Here is an 18,102-nt window from a genome sequence, read left to right as displayed (position 1 = left end):
GGAGGCTGAGGCAGGAGGATCACGAGTTCAAAGCCAGCCTCAGCAATAGTGAAGCCCTAAGCATCTCAGTGAGACCCTGTCTCTAAATAAAATACAAAACAGGGCTGGGATGTGGCTCAGTGGTCGAGTGCCCCTGGGTTCAGTCCCTGGTACAAAAAAAAGAGGGGAGCTGGGGATGTGACTCAGTGGTTAAGCACCCCAAGTCCCAACACCAAAAAAGAAAAAATAAATGACATTTCCTTTCCCCCTTCTCAGACTCTCTGATGCCCTCCCGAGAGGCATTTACTGCTCCAGTTAGCAGAAAGACCCGTGGAACCTGGACAGGGACTGCCCCTCCCTGTCTGTTACCACAGGCCTGGTGTGCCACATGTCACATGCCACACCACGTTCCCACCCTGGTTTTTTGCACTCATGGTCTTCCAGAACTGCTCGCCCTCCACACACACAGCCTCTTTTATTCCTTTTAGTCTCTGTGGAGCCCTGGCCGCTGCAGCTGGACTGTAATTTACTGAACCCTCTCTTACTGATGGACGTTTGGGTCGCCTCCAGTCTTCCACTATTATGAACAATGGAAAAATAAATATCCTTGTTCATCTGTCTTGGGCAAAGATGATCTACAGGAAAAATTCCTAGAAGAGGAGTAGCTGGGTCAATGGGTCTCTGTACACTTAAGCTTTGGTGTAAATACGTACAAGGGTGTGTGTGCCCTTCAAGTTGGACTCTGTGGCCACACTGCAAACATGCTTCTTGACTGTGTATCAGAGGAAGGACATGAAGGTCAGTTTTTAGAAGCGTCATTTTGTGGAAGTTGCAGGGGACAGATTTTGATTGACAATCCCTGAAACCCGAGATCTTGGGAGACTTCAGGAAGTCTAGGCCTGGGATTGGGCCTTCTAAGGAATAGGTACTGTCCCTCTGATAGAGCCGGGACTGGGAAGACAGGGGAGGAGCCCGATTTAGCCACTGGTCATGAGACACATTGTGAAAACCATACTGTATGAGGTCAGAGTTCAGCTCCGAGGACATCGGAGATATTACTCAAGAAACCTGAGCCGGGTGCAGCAGCACACGCCTGTAATCCCAGTGGCTCTAGAGGCTGAGGAAGGAGAATCGCAAGTTCAAAGCCAGCCTCAGCCATGGTGAGGCTCTAAGCAACTCAGTGAGACCCTGTCTCTAAATAGGGCCGGGGAGTCGGCTCAGTGGCCGAGTGCCCCTGAGTTCAATCCCCAGTTCAAAAAAAAAAAGAAAGAAACCTGGAGCCTGGCCAGGTGTAGCCCAGCCCTAGGGCACAGGCCCTAGGTTTATCCCCAGCACCAAAAACAAAACGTCTAGAGTCCAGGAGAGGAAGAAAACTCCATCTAGAGGCCTGGGGTGTGGCTCCGTGGTGGAGCGCTTGCCTCCAATGTGTGAGGACCTGGGTTCGATTCTCAGCACCACCTACAGATAAATAAAGATGCATCAACAACTAAAAAAAAGAAAAAACACAAGTCAATCTGGAAATGAAGCCAAATCTCCATAAAGAATAAAATTCTAAGGCCATACGCTAAGTCCTAACAGGGAGCTGATATCACTCACTGTTTTGGGACAGGACATGGGTGACCTTTGTTCCAGCCCCTGCCTGGTGCGTGGTGGGTGGAGGTAGTGTCATCTCATGTAAACGGCAGAGCAGCTCCTGAAGATCCAGCCGTGGGCCTCAGCTCCTCAGGGAAACAGCCTCTCGGAGGTTTTCCTTCTTGCTTATTTAAAAAGCAGTTTTTCGGGCTGGGGCTGGGGCTCAGCAGTAGAGCGCTCTCGCCTGGCGCATGCGAGGCCCTGGGTTCGATCCTCAGCACCAGATACAAAAATAAACACGTGAAATAAAGGTGTTGTGTCCAACTACAACTAAAAAAATAAATATTAAAAGAAAAAAAAAAAAGAACAGAACAGAGAGGGGCTGGGCTACAGCTCAGTTGGTGGAGTGGCTGCCGGCTGCCTCACATGCACAGGGCCCTGGGTTCAATCCCCAGCAGCACCACCACCAAAAAAAAACAGAACTGAAGAGAGAATCAACGGCACACAGACCTCGAACACGTGACCCCCTGGCAGCAGCACAGTGTGCGTGACTCCTCTTTCCTTGGTTCTTGAGGAGGCCTGGGAAGGCTGCTCTGGGTGGTCAGCGGCCTGCCACCAGGAGGCCCTGGGTTCCCTCCCAGCACCACACACAGGGGCCAAGGACAGGGAGGAGGGGGAGGGAGGAAGGGCTTAATGAGTACAGAGTTTTACTGGGAAGATAAGAAAATCCTGGAGAAGGGTGTGAAGTCAACCTGAAGGTCTTCAGGACGCTGGACAGAACACGTGGAAAACAGCTACCGGGGGTCTTCACGTTACTCCTGTTTGACCACAATTTTAAAAAAGGATTTCCTCCAGGCGTGATGGGGCCTTCCTAGGAGAGCAGAGGTCCAGGAGGCTGAGGCAGGAGGACTGCGGGTTCCAGGCCAGCCTCAGCAACTTGAGGAGATCCTGACTCAAATTTAAAAATAAATTTTGACTTTTTACTTTGAGACAGGGCCTTGCCAACTAGCTTAGGGCCCCTAGGTTCAGGCCCTAGAACCACGGACACAAGACACCCTTCCCGACCCGGGGCTGGGCATGACCGTCCTCCCACCTTCTCCCCACTTCACTTCCTTCCCGCCCTCCCCTGGTTGCCCGCTCCTCCCAAGCGCACCTCCTTCTCTTCTCACTTTCACATCCTCCAGGGCCCGGGCCTCAGGGCCTTTGCACTCACCTTTGCCCTCCCTGGACCGGGGCTCCCCCTTGGTCTTCCTGGGGTGCTTCTCCTCACCTCGGTCTCCACACAGGGTCCCATCCCTGATGGCCACCACCAGCCCCAAGCCAGTCCACTCCTGGATCCTGCTTTGCTTTTCTTAAACACTCCCATGGACTAAATGTGTGCCTCCAAAACGCACTTTGAACAGAAGCCCCCAAAGCCCAAGTCCCCTCCCCTTCCTGCTCTACTCATGTCCACCCTGCCCACAGCACCTCGTCCACGGGTAGAGCGGCCTGATGAAGACGCACGTCACCTCATTGTACCCTGGGTCACTCTCCAAACTCTTTCTTTACTGGTACGGGGGCTCGAGCCCACCCTCTGCCACTGAGCCAGCTCTCCAGCCTTCTTTACTTTTTATTTTGAGACAGGGTCTTGCCAACTTGCTTAGGGCCATGCTAAGTTGCTAAGGCTGGCCTCAAACTTACGATCCTCCTGCCTCAGCCTCCTGAGTCACTGGGATTACAGATGTGAACCACCACACAGGGCTCATGGCATTTCTTAAAATATGGAGTAGGCAAAAAATGGCACATTAGCTTTACGTTCTATCTCCAGCCCACGGAGCGCTGTCTTCGGTGGTCTCCGTGCTCTGCTGGCCTGTAGTCAGTCCTTTTAGGCTAGTTTTGGTTTGAGTTCCTAAAACTGAGCCTTCTGGAACCACTCTCAAGCAAATGAGCAGCCCCCTCCCCGCCCCCGCCAGTTTTAATCTCCCTCAACCCCTTCCTGTTCCTTCTAGGGCTAACTTGTGATTACAGATCTGTTGGGGGGATCTGGTATGCAAAGTCAGTCTTCCTGCCCCAAACTTTCACTTCTGAAGTTCACTGACCACTGTGACTACTGTGACCACCCACCACTGACAGGTTTTGCAGAGAATCTAAGGTGGAGCAATTGTGTGGCAGGTACAAGGCCTGAGTCTGTCCCCTCCAAAAAGAAAAGCACTGATCAAGAAGCCCTGGGTGAGCAGGTCTTCAAGGACACCACGTGATGAGCTGTGGTTAGAACAGATATTTAGGGGACTAGTAGAACAACTAGTTAAGGCCTACTAACCAGGACACTGAGTATGGTAATAGGGTTGTGCTCTTTGGCCTTGATAGCAACAATTCAAAACAAGTAAGAGGAGATCCACCACACGGACCTAATAGAACAGATCCAGGGCCTGAGTTCAGCTCAGAAACCACCACTTTGAAATCCGCCGGCTCTGCTTTGGTTGAACAGTGAACCCCTCTGGTGAAGTCACTAAACAGTGCTTGGACATCCTCTGAGGAGGGCACTAAAACCCCTTGGCCCATCCTCGTCTGTGGCCCCCTGGGTGGCTCAGCATCCTTGCAGCCAAGAACCTGGGTCAGGTCAGGCATGGTGGCCTGCACCTGTAGTCCCAGGTACTTGGGAGGCTGAGGCAGGAGGATTACAGGTTTGAGGCCAGCCTCAGCAACTAAACTTGTTTCAAAATGAAAAATTAAAAGGTCTGGGGATATACTTAGTGGTAAAGTACCCCTGGGTTTAATCCCCAAACCAAATTTAAAAAAAAAAAAAAACGTTTTTTGTTTTGTTTTAAAGGCTTTCTTCAAAACCCTTGCTTTGCTGTGTCTACCAGACCAACAGTCCAAAGCTATTATGTCACAAAACTCTTCTGTCTGCCAATCTACCCAGGTCCCTGCCCTGCTGGACCAGTGTGAAAACCACCCACCTCTGGTCATAAACCGGCCAGCGTCCTCCCTCCCTTCCCACTCCTGAGCCCGCAGTGACCTGCCACAGGCCTTCTGATTGATCAGCAGGTTATTCTGGTGATGATTTTGGTGCAGTCAAAGCTAACATTGGAAGCCAGGCACTATGTCGCCCGCCTGTGACCCCAGCGCTTCTGGAGGCTGAGGCAAAGCCAGGCACTAGGCAGCTCAGTGAGTCCCCCCTGTCTCTAAATCAAACACAAAATAGGGCTGGGGGTGCGGCTCAGTGGTCGAGTGCCCTGAGTTCAATCCCTGGTACCAAAATAAAAAAAAAAAAAGAAGAAGAAGAAAAAAAAGAAAGAAAGAAAGAAAGAGAAAAGAAATGGGGAAACTTGCCAGACACTCCTGTAATCCCAGCTTCCTGGCAGGCTGAGGTGGGAGACTGAGGCAGGAGGATCTCAAATTCAAGGCCATCTCAAAATAAAAAATAATAGATGGCCCTGAACCGAGCCCCGCCGCCGTTTGCCAAAGCTGTCAGTCTCAAGCAGGAGCCTTTCTGCGGTCTGTGGGCCATTTCAGAACTTTAGAAATGTAAGGATCAATTCATTTAAAAGGAACATCTGAGCAAACCAGAAAATAATAATAAAATAAATAGGGCTGGGGGCGCGGCTCTGTGGGAGGAGCCGGGAGCTCAATCTGAAGGGAAGGAGGGAGGGAGGGGGAAAGACCAAGCCAAGGGAGAAGTCAGGAGTGTGCAGCAGCAGGAGTGGGACGGAGCTGCCCAGGGTCTGACTTCAGGCCACCTGGGACAGCCAGGCCTGTTCCTTCAGGTCCCTTTTTGCCTCTGGGTAAGGCAGGAGGCCTCTGGAATGAGGGTCTGATGATCGAGGTCACAGGAACCCTTTTTATGGCCTGCTTCAAAGGAGGAAGGCAGGACAGGGGCAGAGTGCGACCTGGCTGCTGCGGTTTTCTCCATTTCCTCGGGGTGAAATGCTGTGTTTGGGTGCTGTGTTTTGAGCCCCCGCAGGGTGTGCCAACAAGGGTCAAGGAGTTATTAAACACTGATGGAGGACCCACCGCCAGAGCTTCTTAGTCAAAAGTCTGGGGTGGGCTGCTAGTTGGCGCTTGTAGCAAGTTCTGCTGGACTTGGCAGGTGCTACTGCTGGGCCAGGGGGCGCACTTGATGAACAGCCTCGGATCTGGTCCCCAGGTCCCATTCCGGATCAGTCCTGGGTTCCTGCCAGTCTTCATCTCATTGCACCCCGACAGCCAGCCGGCGGCGGGGTTGCAGGAGCGTCGTTTTAGGGATGAGCTGCTCAGGTCGGGCAGCCACAGCGGAGCCAAGTCTGGGTCTGAACGCTGGTCTTTCCAAAAGCCGGAGAACCCCGGCGCCACCAGTTTCTTCGAAATCTGAGAAACTCTCTTGGAAACTGCAGCACATTCCAAGGTGGAGGGCACGCCCCAGGCTACCGCGTCGCGAACCTCGCGGCCTCCCTCCCACCCGGACAGCCTCTCCCTCCCCGGCCTTCGCGCAGCTCCGTGGAGACACGGCGCCCCCTGGTGGCTGCTCTGCAGCAGCGTCTGCTCCGGGCCGGGCGCGGGGGTCTCCCGAGTCCCAGGCGGTCTGCGGCCCCGTTACTAACTCGCCATTATCCGTCCGTTCCATCCGCAGGGAGAACGCGGGGTGTTGAAAGAAGGCGGGGACTTCAGAGCTGAGGAATGCAAAGGACGGGCGGTGGGCCGGTCCCTAGGGATCTCGGGGGCTGGCAGGGCCCAAGCACAGCTGGCAGCGATGGCTCTCACCTTGGACCTTCCAAGCCTGCAGAGGAATGCGTGCGCCCCTGGCCGTGGCTGCCCGTGAGCTGCTCCATTTGTTCATATATTTTTCATTTGGCAGATATGACAGGGCCTGCCAGGTGCCAGCATTATTATTCTAACTGCGGGGGACAGAGAAATAAACAAGCAGAGCTGGGCACGGGGTGCCCGCAGCCATCCCAGCGACTGGGGAGACCCAGGTAAGAGGATCGCTGGGTTCTAGAGCTGCCCCAGCAACTGAGTGCGACCCGGTCTCAAAAATTAAAAAGCGCTGCGGAGGTGACTCAGCGGTAAAGCGCCCCTGGGTTCGGTCCCAGTACTGCAAAAATAAGTGAATAGCATGACTCTTGCTCATGCTGAGCTGGGATGGCCCCAGGGTTTGGGTCCTGAGGGCCCTCTTTCTAGATGGTTCCGGTACATTCCCAGTCCAGGGGCTGGGGATGGAACCCAGGAACTTGATCATGCTGGGTAAGCGCTCTACTGAGGAGCTACACCCTCCTCTAAGTTCCTGTCCAAAAACAAACAAACAAACAAACAAACAAACAAACAACAACAACAAAAGCATCTCCAGGTTGATGATTTCCCTACTTAGGTTTCCTGTCCCCCTAACCCTAACCCTAACCGTAACCATCAAGGTTGTCTAAAACAATTCTTGAGAACCTCTTGCCCCACTCTTGCCTTTCCATGTGATTTTGACAAACCACAGACTTGGGGTGGTCCTTATCTCTTTCCCTCCCACTCCACACCAGGAGCTCCCAGCCCCCTCCCTGCCATTCATGCCACCTCTTCTCCCTGCCCCCACTCTGGCCCCACTGTGAGCAGTTTCCAGTCTGAAGTCAGGAACCTCCGGACAAGTACACCCAGGCCCCTGGTTCCTCCACTGAAAATTGCCCTTCTGTTCTGCAGCAGCCAGAGTGAACCCAATGTCTTTGCCATGGCCTCCAGTTCCCTCCTTGACCTTCCCCGGCCTCTGGTTTCATCTCCCACCTTCTCTACCTCCTCCATATCCAACCGGACTCCCTTTTGTTTCTCAAACTAAAACTCCCTCCCAAGGGAGCCCAGCTGGGGCTGCTTCTCCAGCATCTTCACCTTGGGGTTCCTTCTCTCCTCTGTTCTCAGTTTAAATGCCACAGCTGGATGCTTTGTGCCAACCCGGCCTCCCTGCTCACTCGCCCCACAAACCACAGTTCACCGGCTGCTCTGGTGCTGAGCAGTGCCGCCACCCGCCACCCGGATTCCAGGATTGGCCTGGGATTCTGGCCTCCCAGAAGTCCCTTCCTAGCATTTCCTCTGAGGCAATAAACAACCCCACGTCCTACCAATACATTTCTTTCTTTCTTTTGTTTTTTGGCTTTAATTAGCCAGAGGTGACTTCTCTCAGTTGTAACTAACTAAAGAACCCCAAGGACTGCAGCTCTCCTTGTTAGGAGGCCATGGGGTGCGAGAAGTACTGGGATGATAACTGAGGAGAGAATACCGATGGTGTTAGTAATGCATTCAATATAAATAGACAACAGTCCCCTCCTAGCCATGTGGGATAGGTTCCAAGACCCGCAGTGTATGTATGGGCTTCCAATTTTTTTGGGGGGGGGAGGTACCAGGGATTGAACTCAGGGGACTTCACCGCTGAGCCACATCCCCAGACCCCTCCTCCCCCTGCTTTCTTTTGTATTTCATTTAGAGACAGGGTCTCAATGAGTTGCTTAGGACCTCACTGAGTGGCTGAGGCTGGCTGTGAACTCCTGATTCTCCTGTCTGAGCCCCTGGGATTATAGGCATGTTACCAATTTGTTAAACAAAACTGGGTCTTTTTTTCTTCTTTGCAGTACTAGGGACTGAACCCAGGGCACTTTACTACTGGGCTGCATCCCAGCCCTTTGTATTTTGAGACAGAGCCTCTCTAAGTTGCCCAGGTTGACCTTGAACTTGGGATCCTCCTGCCTCAGCCTCCTGAGTCATAGGCATAACAGGCTGTGGCCCTGTGTCCAGCCGCCCTGAGTCCTTTTCCCCAGGAACTGTAGAGCCCAGAGCCGCTGGCAGAGCAGCCACAAAAGGTTTGTTCTTGGCCCAAAATAGGAGAATCCTGCGAGGGAGGCTCACAGGCCAGCCTCGCTGCCCGCTGGGGCCGGAGGTTACAGATACGGGGTGAAAGAAACCAGGGGCGCCCGGCCCAAGACAGGGGAGGACTCTTCATGTCTCTTTTGGGAATAGGTGGACATGTTCCAGAAACCCAGGGCCATCTCTTTTTGCTCCTTTTATGGTTCCTTCTGGTTGTTTTTCATGGCAGTCTCAACGGCTGTGGCACTGGAGGATGACATTTAGCAGGCAGATGGCACTAGGAGGTCACAGTGGTTCCCCTGACAGGGACCTGCCATCCTCTGGGCTTCAGTCAGCCACCTGAAGAGGAACTCTGGCCTCCAAGCCTCCTGTCCTCAAAGATAAGCAAGATTCAGGCAGGATGGGAACTCCGGGAGGTCACCTGGGCAGCGGGATCAGGGACCCGGGAGGCCTGACCCATGGACAGTAAGCCCCATATACTCCTCTACATAGTGGTAAATGACACTACGGAGCCACTGTTTTGGACTAAGCTCCCGCTCTGGTGCCAAAAGCCCAGACTGAAATGGGTGCCCAGTGCTAAACCTCTGTATCAGCAAGCTAGAGCTCAGGGGTTATTTGACCTTTCAAAAAATCCCAGCGGCTTGGAGGCTGAGGCAGGAGGATCCCAAGTTCCAGCCCAACCTCAGCAATTTAGCCAGACCCTGACTCAAAATAAAAAAAGGCTGGGAATGTAGCGCAGTGGTAAAGCGCCCCTGGGTTCAATCCTCAGTGCAAAAACAGAGAGGGAAATCAGAGGAGGGCTGGGGAAGGGGCTCCGTGGTAGAATGCTTGCCCCTGGCATGGGTGAGACCCTGGGTTCCGGCTCCAGAATTCAAAATAAAAAGAAGGAAAGAGGGCTGGCGCCGGGGCTCACAGTGAAGCGCTTGCCTAGCGTCCAAGAGGCACTGGGTTCGATCCTCAGCACCACAGGAAAACAAAATACAGACAAGTGTCCACCTACAACTAAAAAGTAAATATTAAAAAAGAAGGAAAGAACCTCGGGAGAGGGCTGGGAATACGCTGAGCCGGGATGCTCCCCAGCAGGAGGGGTCACAGGCCAGTGTCCCTTGGTGTAATGTCCCTCTGCCTTAACCCAACACATAAAAAGGGGAACATAAGAAACCAGATCCTTACCAATCACGTGGCTTTTTTATTGTTCTGTCTCTGTCCCTGTTTCATGGGAAAAGTAATTGTCTCTTTTTTTTCTTTTCATTTTCCAATGTCTTTATTTTACAGGGAAAATAACTTTGAACCGAACAATCTGCGTTTTGTGTTTTTGTTTCTGTGTTTTTCAACCCTCTCTGTCTGTAAAACCAACCTCCTTTGCTTGGCCCAGCGGGACATGTATTCTAAACAGGCAAGTACTGCCCGCTTCTAGAATTGCAAAGTAAAGCCAAATAATCTTTAAGTTACAATTTTGTACTTTGACAATGTACACCTAAAACAAAGTTTGATTTGTAGGTCAGGGACAGTAAAAGATTAACAACGATGACCAACGGAATAGAACAATTAGACAATATACTCTGCTAAAAGTTCTTTAAAACTTATGAATTGAGCCGGGCTTGGTGGCTCATGCCTGGAATCCCAGCGACTAGGGAGGCTGAGGCAGGAGGATGGCAAGTTCCGAGCCAGCCTGGGCAATTTAGCCAGCCCTGACTCAAAATAAAGAATAAAGAAGGGGGGCTGGGGATGTGGCTCCGCGGTAAAGCACCCCTGGGCTCAATAAGGGGGAGGTGGAGGCCAAAAGAGAAGAGGAGATTAAGCAAGATGGAGTTTAATTTCTCTCAGGAAAGGAATCCAGGGCTATTTGGCTTGTGCTCTCCGTCGTGATAGGCCCCAGGCTCCTTCCACCCTGTGGCTTCCACCTTGGCCACCAAGGCTGCTCCAGCCCCTGCAGGGAAAAGAAGAGGGAGGGGGCTTCTCCTTTTCTTGAAGGTGTTTTTTCTCACCTGGGAATTGGCCTCCTGTGTACTAAGGAGGAACTCTACCCTCATAAGTTCCTTCTTGTGCCAAGTGGAGCTGGGTGGGGGTCACCCCCAGGCAAAAGAAGTCCCCTTAATGCACTGCCCTTGACTGACCCTTTTTGGTGCCAGACAGACAGTAAGTCATGGGAGGAGCGGGAGGAGGAGCGGGAGGAGCGTTCTTAAATGAATGTCCATGTACGGGAATAAATGAGGCTTGGGAAACAGCCCGCCAGCGACCCGTACACACCCACAGTGATTCCCAGAGTTCACAGGAAGAGGACTCTGAGACAGAGTATTTATTTACCAATTAAAATAGAAAGTTTAAAAATTATACAGTAAGAAAATGGGCTTTCTTTCTTTTCTTTTTTGGTACTGATGACTGAGCCCAGAGGCACTTAACCACTGACCTCCAGCCCCAGCCACACATGTGTATATATATATTTTTAAGATATTGGTGGGGGGCTGGGGATGTGGTCAAACGGTAGCACGCTCGCCTGGCATGCATGCGGCCCGGGTTCGATCCTCAGCACCACATACAAACAAAGATGTTGTGTCCGCCGAGAACTAAAAAAAAAATATATATATATATATATATATATATATATATATATATATATATATATAAAGATATTGGTGGACCTTTATTTTATTCATTTATTTATATGTGGTGCTGAGAATTGAACCCAGTGCCTCACACATGCTAGGCAAGTGCTCTACCCCTGAGCCACAACCCCAGTCCCCTTTTCTTTTTTTTTTTAAAGAGAGAGAGAGAATTTTTTAATATTTATTTTTCAGTTCTCAGTGGACACAACATCTTTGTTTGTATGTGGCGCTGAGGATCAAACCCGGGCTGCACGCATGCCAGGCGAGCGCGCTACCACTTGAGCCACATCCCCAGCCCCCTTTTCTTATATTTTATCTAGAGACAGGGTCTTGGTGTGTTGCTTAGTGCCTGTCCCAAGTTTCTGAGGCTGGCTTTGAACTCATGTTCCTTCTGCCTTAGCCTCCTGAGCTGCTGGGATTACAGGCATGCACCACCATGCCTAGCCCCAGCCCTTTTTATTATTTATTATTTATGTATTTGTTTGTTCATTTATGTATTTATTTATTTATTTATTTTGTGGTGCTGGAGATTGAACCCAGGGCCTTGCACAAGGAAGCACTCTTCCAACTGAGCTGTATCCCCAGCCCTATTTTTTTACTTTTTATTGTGAGACAGGGTCTCACGAAATTGCTTAGGGCCTTGCTAAATTGCTGAGGCTTTTTTTTTCTTTTTTTTTTACATTGTTTTATTTTTTAGTTGTCAATATCTTTATTTATTTACTGTGATGCTGAGGATTGAACCCAGGGCCTTGCACACGCTAGGCAAGAGCTCTACCGCTGAGCCACAACTCCAGCCCCTGAGGCTGGCTTTGAACTCACGATCCTCCTGCCTTAGCCTCCCAAGTTGCTGGAATTACAGGACTGTGCCAACATACCAGGCCCAATGTACTGGATTTTGCTTATTTATATATTTTAAAAATATTTTTTGAGTTGTAGATGGACACATACCTTTATGTTATTCATTTTTATGTGGCGCTAAGGATCTAACCCAGTGCCTCACTCATGCTAGGCTAGCACTCCACCACTGAGCTATAACCCCAGGCCCACTTAATTTTAAAATTACTCAAATCCACCAGGCATGGTACTGCACACTTGTAATCCCGGCTACTCAGGAGGCCGAGGCAAGAGGATCTCAAGTTGAAGGTCAACCTGAGCAAGTAGTGAGACCCTGACTCAAAACATAAATAAATAAAAGGACTGGGGATACAGCTCAGTGGTGAAGCTCCCAGGGCTCCATCCCTAGTACCCACTCAAGAAAAGTTGGAGCAGAACAGAAGAGCACGTGTGACAGAGGCCAGGATCTCTGAGGCCTCTGACCGCTCCCCAGGTCACCCTCTGCCCCTGAGCTCCGTCCCCAGCCCTTTTTATTTTTAATCTGAGACAGGAGGACAGGGTCTGGCTCAGGTGCCCAGACTGGCCTTGAACTTGGTTCTTGCTCTGCCTCGGCCTCCCTAGCGGCTGGGGTTACAGGCAAGTGCTGCTATGCCACCATCACCCTCCCTGGAGCTGTCCTCATCGGGGTCTCTGCTGCCCCCTGAGGGTCTCTGCGTGGACAAGCTTTCTCAGTTATGGCTCTTGCCTGCAGGCCACAGAGGCTACGTGGGCTGAGCCCAGCTGGGAAGGGCCGATTGAAGGCTGCGGGGACTCATGGGAGTCAGGAGGGAGGGTGGGGACCGGGAGGAAATGAGAAGGGCAGGGTGTTGGCCACCGGACACCCCAATAACCAGAAGTACACCCCAATGCTCCAGGACAGGGGCCCACACCATCAGATGGCGCAGAGGGGTCTCTTCATTCGTAGTTTGAGAAGTCTTGCTTAATTTCCTCCTAAGAGATTACTTCCGCCTACACTTCTGACAACAGAGCGGCAGAATTTATGTTACCCAAAGGTGCCAAGAGCGTTTAGAAAAAAAAAAAAAAAAGATGGTGAACCAATAGTGGGAGACGTTTGCACACCGCAACACTGGGAGAAGCTGGCAGCTCCTGCGGCTGCTGGCAGGGCTGTCCAAGTCCCCACAGATCCCAGGGTCCCCTTATTGCCCTAGATAAGAGGAGCAGAAAGCCCCTGGGTAAGAGGGCTTCACTGGCCCCCAAGGCACTTGGAGATCCCTGGAAGAGCAGCCTCTGTAAAGAGGATCTGATTTGTTTTGAATCTCTACTTCCCAGGCTTGCATTTCCAATTCATTAAAACAGAAATCCTGGGGCACCCGCTCTCAAGTAGCCCATTAAGATTTCACTTGGGGGGATGGGCTTTTGAATGACCAAGTTAAAGGAATTAGAAAGATAATTATGGCCTGTTTGCTGTTGCACCGAAGTAGCATGAGAAATGAGTCAGTCAGGCATGTTTTGGACTGTAAACAGCTGAAACATGATTCAGAGTGGCTTACAGGCTGGGGGTGTAACTCAGTGGTACAGTGCTTGCCTAATGTGCATGAGGCCCCAGGGTTTGATCCCCAGCATCCCCCTCCCTCCAAAAAAAAAAAAAAAAAGACATTTTCTTCCCAAACAAGAAATCTGGAGGTAGGTAGCTGCTGTCACACAGGAACAATATCAGAGGAGGTTACTCTGGTCATTGTGGCCCTTCCCTCTTGGTGCAGCAAGATGGCTGCTGCAGCTCCAGGTATCACATCAATATTCAAGGCATGAAGAGGCAGGGAAAGGGCTGGAGCCAGCTGTAACTGTCCTTTTTTTTTATTATTATTATTTAATCAGGAAAGCAAACATTTCCTGGAAATCCAAGAGAATAGTTGGCAACCACAACTGCAAAGGAACCTGGGAAGACAAGCATGAAGCTTTACAGTTCCTAAAACAGGAGGAGGAAGTCAGGAGGTGGGAAGGGTAGTTGGCTCAGCCAGTAAGCTGTGTGAAAGACCAGAGGATTTGGGGCTGGGGCTGGGGCTCAGTGGCAGAGCGCCTGCCTCGCACATATGAGGCACTGGGTTCGATCCTCAGCACCACATAAAAATAAATAAACAAAATAAAAATATTAAAATAATAATAATAAAAAGAAAGACCAGAGAATTTGGAAATCTCTTGTCCTTCCAGTCTCACATCTGACTGATGGACAATGCCATAAATGTTCCTGTCTACGTACATCACGGGCAACGGAGCAGCAGTTCACTACGTGAGTTATGAAGGGTTATTAAAATGCAGTGTTCATGAACTGAAATTAACCCATTATCCACATCTGTGTTCTGCCAAGTCCATCTGGTTGCTCCGCAGTGCTTGATGGTCTAGTCTTTGCTCCACAAATAACAGAAATTAGGATGGGGTTTCCTTTTTGGGGGTGGAAATGTGTTTCTTTTTTTTTTTTTTTTCTTAAAGAGAGAGTGAGAGGAGAGAGAGAGAGAGAACTTTTTTAATATTTATTTTTTTTTAGTTCTCGGCAGACACAACATCTTTGTTGGTATGTGGTGCTGAGGATCGAACCCGGGCCGCACGCACGCCAGGCGAGCACGCTACCGCTTGAGCCACATCCCCAGCCCTGGAAATGTGTTTCACCTGGATAGAGGGTGGCTACACAGAGCTCAGTTACTGCATATGGTTAATTTCATGTGATGTGAATTTCCCATTTATTTATTTGATTTTTTCTTGCAGGACTGGAGATCAAACCCAGGAGTGTTCTGTAAGTTACCCACTCCCAGTCCTTTATTTTATTTTTATTTTGAGACAGGGTCTCACTGAATTGCCAAGGTTGGCCACAGACTTGCCATCTTCCTGCCTCTCCTTCCCGAGTGGCTGGGGTTCTAGGCTGCGCCATCGTGCCCATTTGCACCTCAATTTAAGAGAAAGAGAAGGAAAAGATGGTAGAGAGAGGGACGAAACAGGAGAAAGAGGAAAGAAGGCAGAGGGAAACCTGACAGTTATTACTTGTGACCATACGTGGAAAATCCTTGCACATTCGTAAATTGTCCCAGCATTTGAGCAAGGTGTGTGTGTGTGTGTGTGTGTGTGTAAATGGGGACCAAACCCAGTGCCTCCCACATGCTAAGCACAGCCTTTACCACTGCACTACACTCCCAGCCCTGAGATCCTACAGAATATTGCAAAGCCATTAAAATGCTCTTTGCCGGGTGACTTAGAAGGATTTCAATGTCATACTGTTAACTGACAGAAGCTGTGTCCAGAAACATGGGGATGATATGATTCTATTTATAGAACCCCCCATATATTCAGTGTATATGTGTATCACATACTTACATATCTACATGTATATACATCCAAATACATGTGTGTATAGGTATTTATATAAAATTATATACGTATGAATAAAATAAAAATTGGAGTATATAAGCCAGAGGGTGAGGAAGAAAGAGGAAAATAAGAGCCGGGCATGTTGGTGCACACCTGTGATCCCAGCAGCTTGTGAGGTTGAGGCAGGAGGATTGTGAGTTAAAAACCAGCCTCAGCAACTTAGCAAGGCCCTAAGGAACTCAGTGAGACCCTGTGTGTAAATAAAATACAAACAGGGCTGGGGAGGTGGCTTCAGGGGTTGAGCGCCCCTTAGTTCAATCCCTGGAACCAAAATTAAAAAGAGAGAGAGAGGGGCGGGAGGGAGAGAATACTAGGGAGAAACCCACAGGGAAAAAAAAAAAAGAGAAGAAAAAAAAATTCTCTAGAGGAAGAAACCTCCTCCTTAATATATATGTGGTATGATCACCTTCGTGATTTTATGTAAAATCATATACATATGCATTACATATATAAAACGTTAAATCACAAAGTGACATGGAATACAGTTCAATCAAACAAAATTTAATACAGAATTAAAATTACGGTTGGTTCCTTGGGCTCCAGCATGATCCTTCTGCTGTGGAGCCACCTCCGGGCAGAGTGTAAAGACGTGCATTTGCATTAACCGTATTCCAGGCATATGATTCTCCAATTATCTGCCCTAGAATATGAATACATCATAGCTCAAATATGAATTATTTAGAATCCCCTGAAAATAAATCTAGAATCCCCCAAGTTAGCTTACGTGGCTCAATAATCAACGTAAGTGCTTACAACTCTCTTTCCACTCAAAGCAGTGGGCGGGCGGCTTTGGCTGCTCGGCCCCCTCCCTGTGTCCAGTGGCTCCCCTGACTTTGTGACGGGCCGAGAGGAGAGGAAGGACCAGGCCGGCGGCGCCAGCTGAGCTTCCTCCGCCAGCCCTCGGGCTTCTCTGGTGGGAATCCGTCAAGTCTGGGTAGGAGGGTGTGCTCCAGGGCTAGCCAATCGGAAGACTCCATTCACCCCTCGCCACTGTGATAGGTCAGAGCCAGGCACATGACCCAAACTGGGCCAATCAGAGGAATCCCCTCGTAGAAACTGTCAGAGACGCTCCTGTTTGGGGGCTCCAGGCCGCTCGCTGCCTTGCTGCCATGTTGATAAAACACCAAGACCAGAGCACCAAGGAGTGAAGTATTTTGATGGCATCTTTGCGCACCTGAGGTCCTGCGCGCTGGGGATCCAGGTATATTTAAACTGTACATCTTTTTTTGAACTCGCGATTCTCCTGCCTCAGCCTCCTGAGTAGCTGGGATTAGAGGTGTGGCCACCATATCCGGCCAATATTATGTCTAGATACACATTTGTAGTGAAATGATTACTACATGGAACGGGACTTTTAATTAGCATTGCTGTGAATTTCTTTTAATGTTCTTGAGATATGTAAGGGATCAATGCAATTCTCCTTAATTACCGTTAGCTGTATACTGTGTCTCTTGAACTTGACATCTCTCCAAGGCTTAACCCACATGGATTTCCAAGTTCATGAGGATAACAAATGTCCAGCTACTCTTTCCATTGTTGTCACTATTTTTTTTTTCCATTAGAAAGTGGACACAGTATGCCCAGGGAGTCTTTGCCCCAATAGAATGAGTCACAGTCCAACAAAAATGACCTAACTCCAGAGATGATGTGACCTCTTGATTTAGCCTGTCATCAAGTATGGTTTGGCAGTGACCGTGGGCTGTTAGTGCTTCATCTGGGTTCTCTTGTCTCTCCCCGTGAATGGTACCTCCAGAATTCTAGGGTCCATCCTTGCTCATTTATTCTTCTTTTGTTCCCATTTCTCCATCATTTACTATGTGCCAGGCTTTGCCTGAGGCTCTCAGGAGTCAAGGGTGAATCAAACCAGGTCTGTGGCAGAAAGAGCTGGTTAAGAAGCTGCCGCGTCTTCTCTTCTTCTTTAGTGTAGCAATGTGTTAGATGGGCACATGTTGATCTAGTTGGTGGCTCCCTATTGGAGCCTCCTATGGATCTAAATGTTCATGCGACTAAGTTCTAGGCCATAAGATATGAGCAGCAGGATGCCACTCCTTCCAGGTCACACCAAAAAAGGAATGGATATGTTTTCCTTTCTTTGGTCCTTTCACTGACCTTTTGGTCCCTTCACTTGACCTTGAAAAGACTGTGCTCTCTCTCTTCCTCTCTTGCATCCAGGCTGTGAGATGCTCAGCTCTGCCCTGCCATGCACTGCCCACCACGATATGCTGTCTCAGAGCAGCAGGCCGGTCACCTGTAGCCTAAAATCTCTGAAATATGGGCCCAAACAAGCATTTTCTCTTTAGCAGTTAATTATCTCAGGTATTTGTTACAGTAAGAGGAAGCTGACAAACAGACTAATGTATATGGCCAATTTCCTTCCTTCCTTCCTTCCTTCCTTCCTTCCTTCTTTCTTTCTCTTTCTCTTCTTTCTTTCTTCCTTCCTTCCTTCCTTCCTTTCTTTCTTTTTTTCTTTCTTTCTTTCTTTCTTTCTATGATTGACCCACAGGCCTTTTACCAGTGATCCACATCCTCCAGCTGTTTTTATTTTTTGTTTTGAGACAGGGTCTTGCATATTTACCCAGGCTGGCCTCAAACTTGAGATGCTTTGGTCTCAGCCTCCCAAGTGGCTAAGATTCCAGGTGAGCATCACCCTACCCAGCTGGCGTTTTCTAATAAATGCCAGCACACCGTTCTCATATGACCCCGCAATCCTACTTCCAGATATTCTGAATTATGTAAGGGTGGTTTCCTAACAACATACCTTTGTAAAAACCCGTAAAACCAAAACAAATGAATTTTACTTTTGTAAATTAGGTCTCAATATAGCTGATGACTTAAAATACAAATCTGACAATACCAAGTGCTGGTGAGGATGTAGAGCAACAGGAAACCTCGTCCATTGCTGGGC

General features: G+C 49.5%; 1 long non-coding RNA gene across 1 annotated transcript; it reads right to left on the bottom strand.

Moving 5' to 3' along the window:
* Window positions 1-15,677: 15,677 nt before the first annotated feature.
* On the bottom strand, window positions 15,678-16,121 carry LOC120886874 (uncharacterized). The gene is made up of 2 exons (XR_005730006.2): window positions 15,951-16,121; window positions 15,678-15,837 (listed from the first exon to the last, which is right to left on the bottom strand). It is a non-coding gene; the product is annotated as an uncharacterized LOC120886874 (long non-coding RNA).
* Window positions 16,122-18,102: the final 1,981 nt, after the last annotated feature.

This window comes from Ictidomys tridecemlineatus, chromosome 5 (assembly GCF_052094955.1).
Source record: "Ictidomys tridecemlineatus isolate mIctTri1 chromosome 5, mIctTri1.hap1, whole genome shotgun sequence".
Lineage (NCBI taxonomy): Eukaryota > Metazoa > Chordata > Mammalia > Rodentia > Sciuridae > Ictidomys > Ictidomys tridecemlineatus.
The sequence above is the reverse complement of the archived record's forward strand: the minus strand, read 5'-3'. Positions and strand labels throughout refer to the sequence as shown.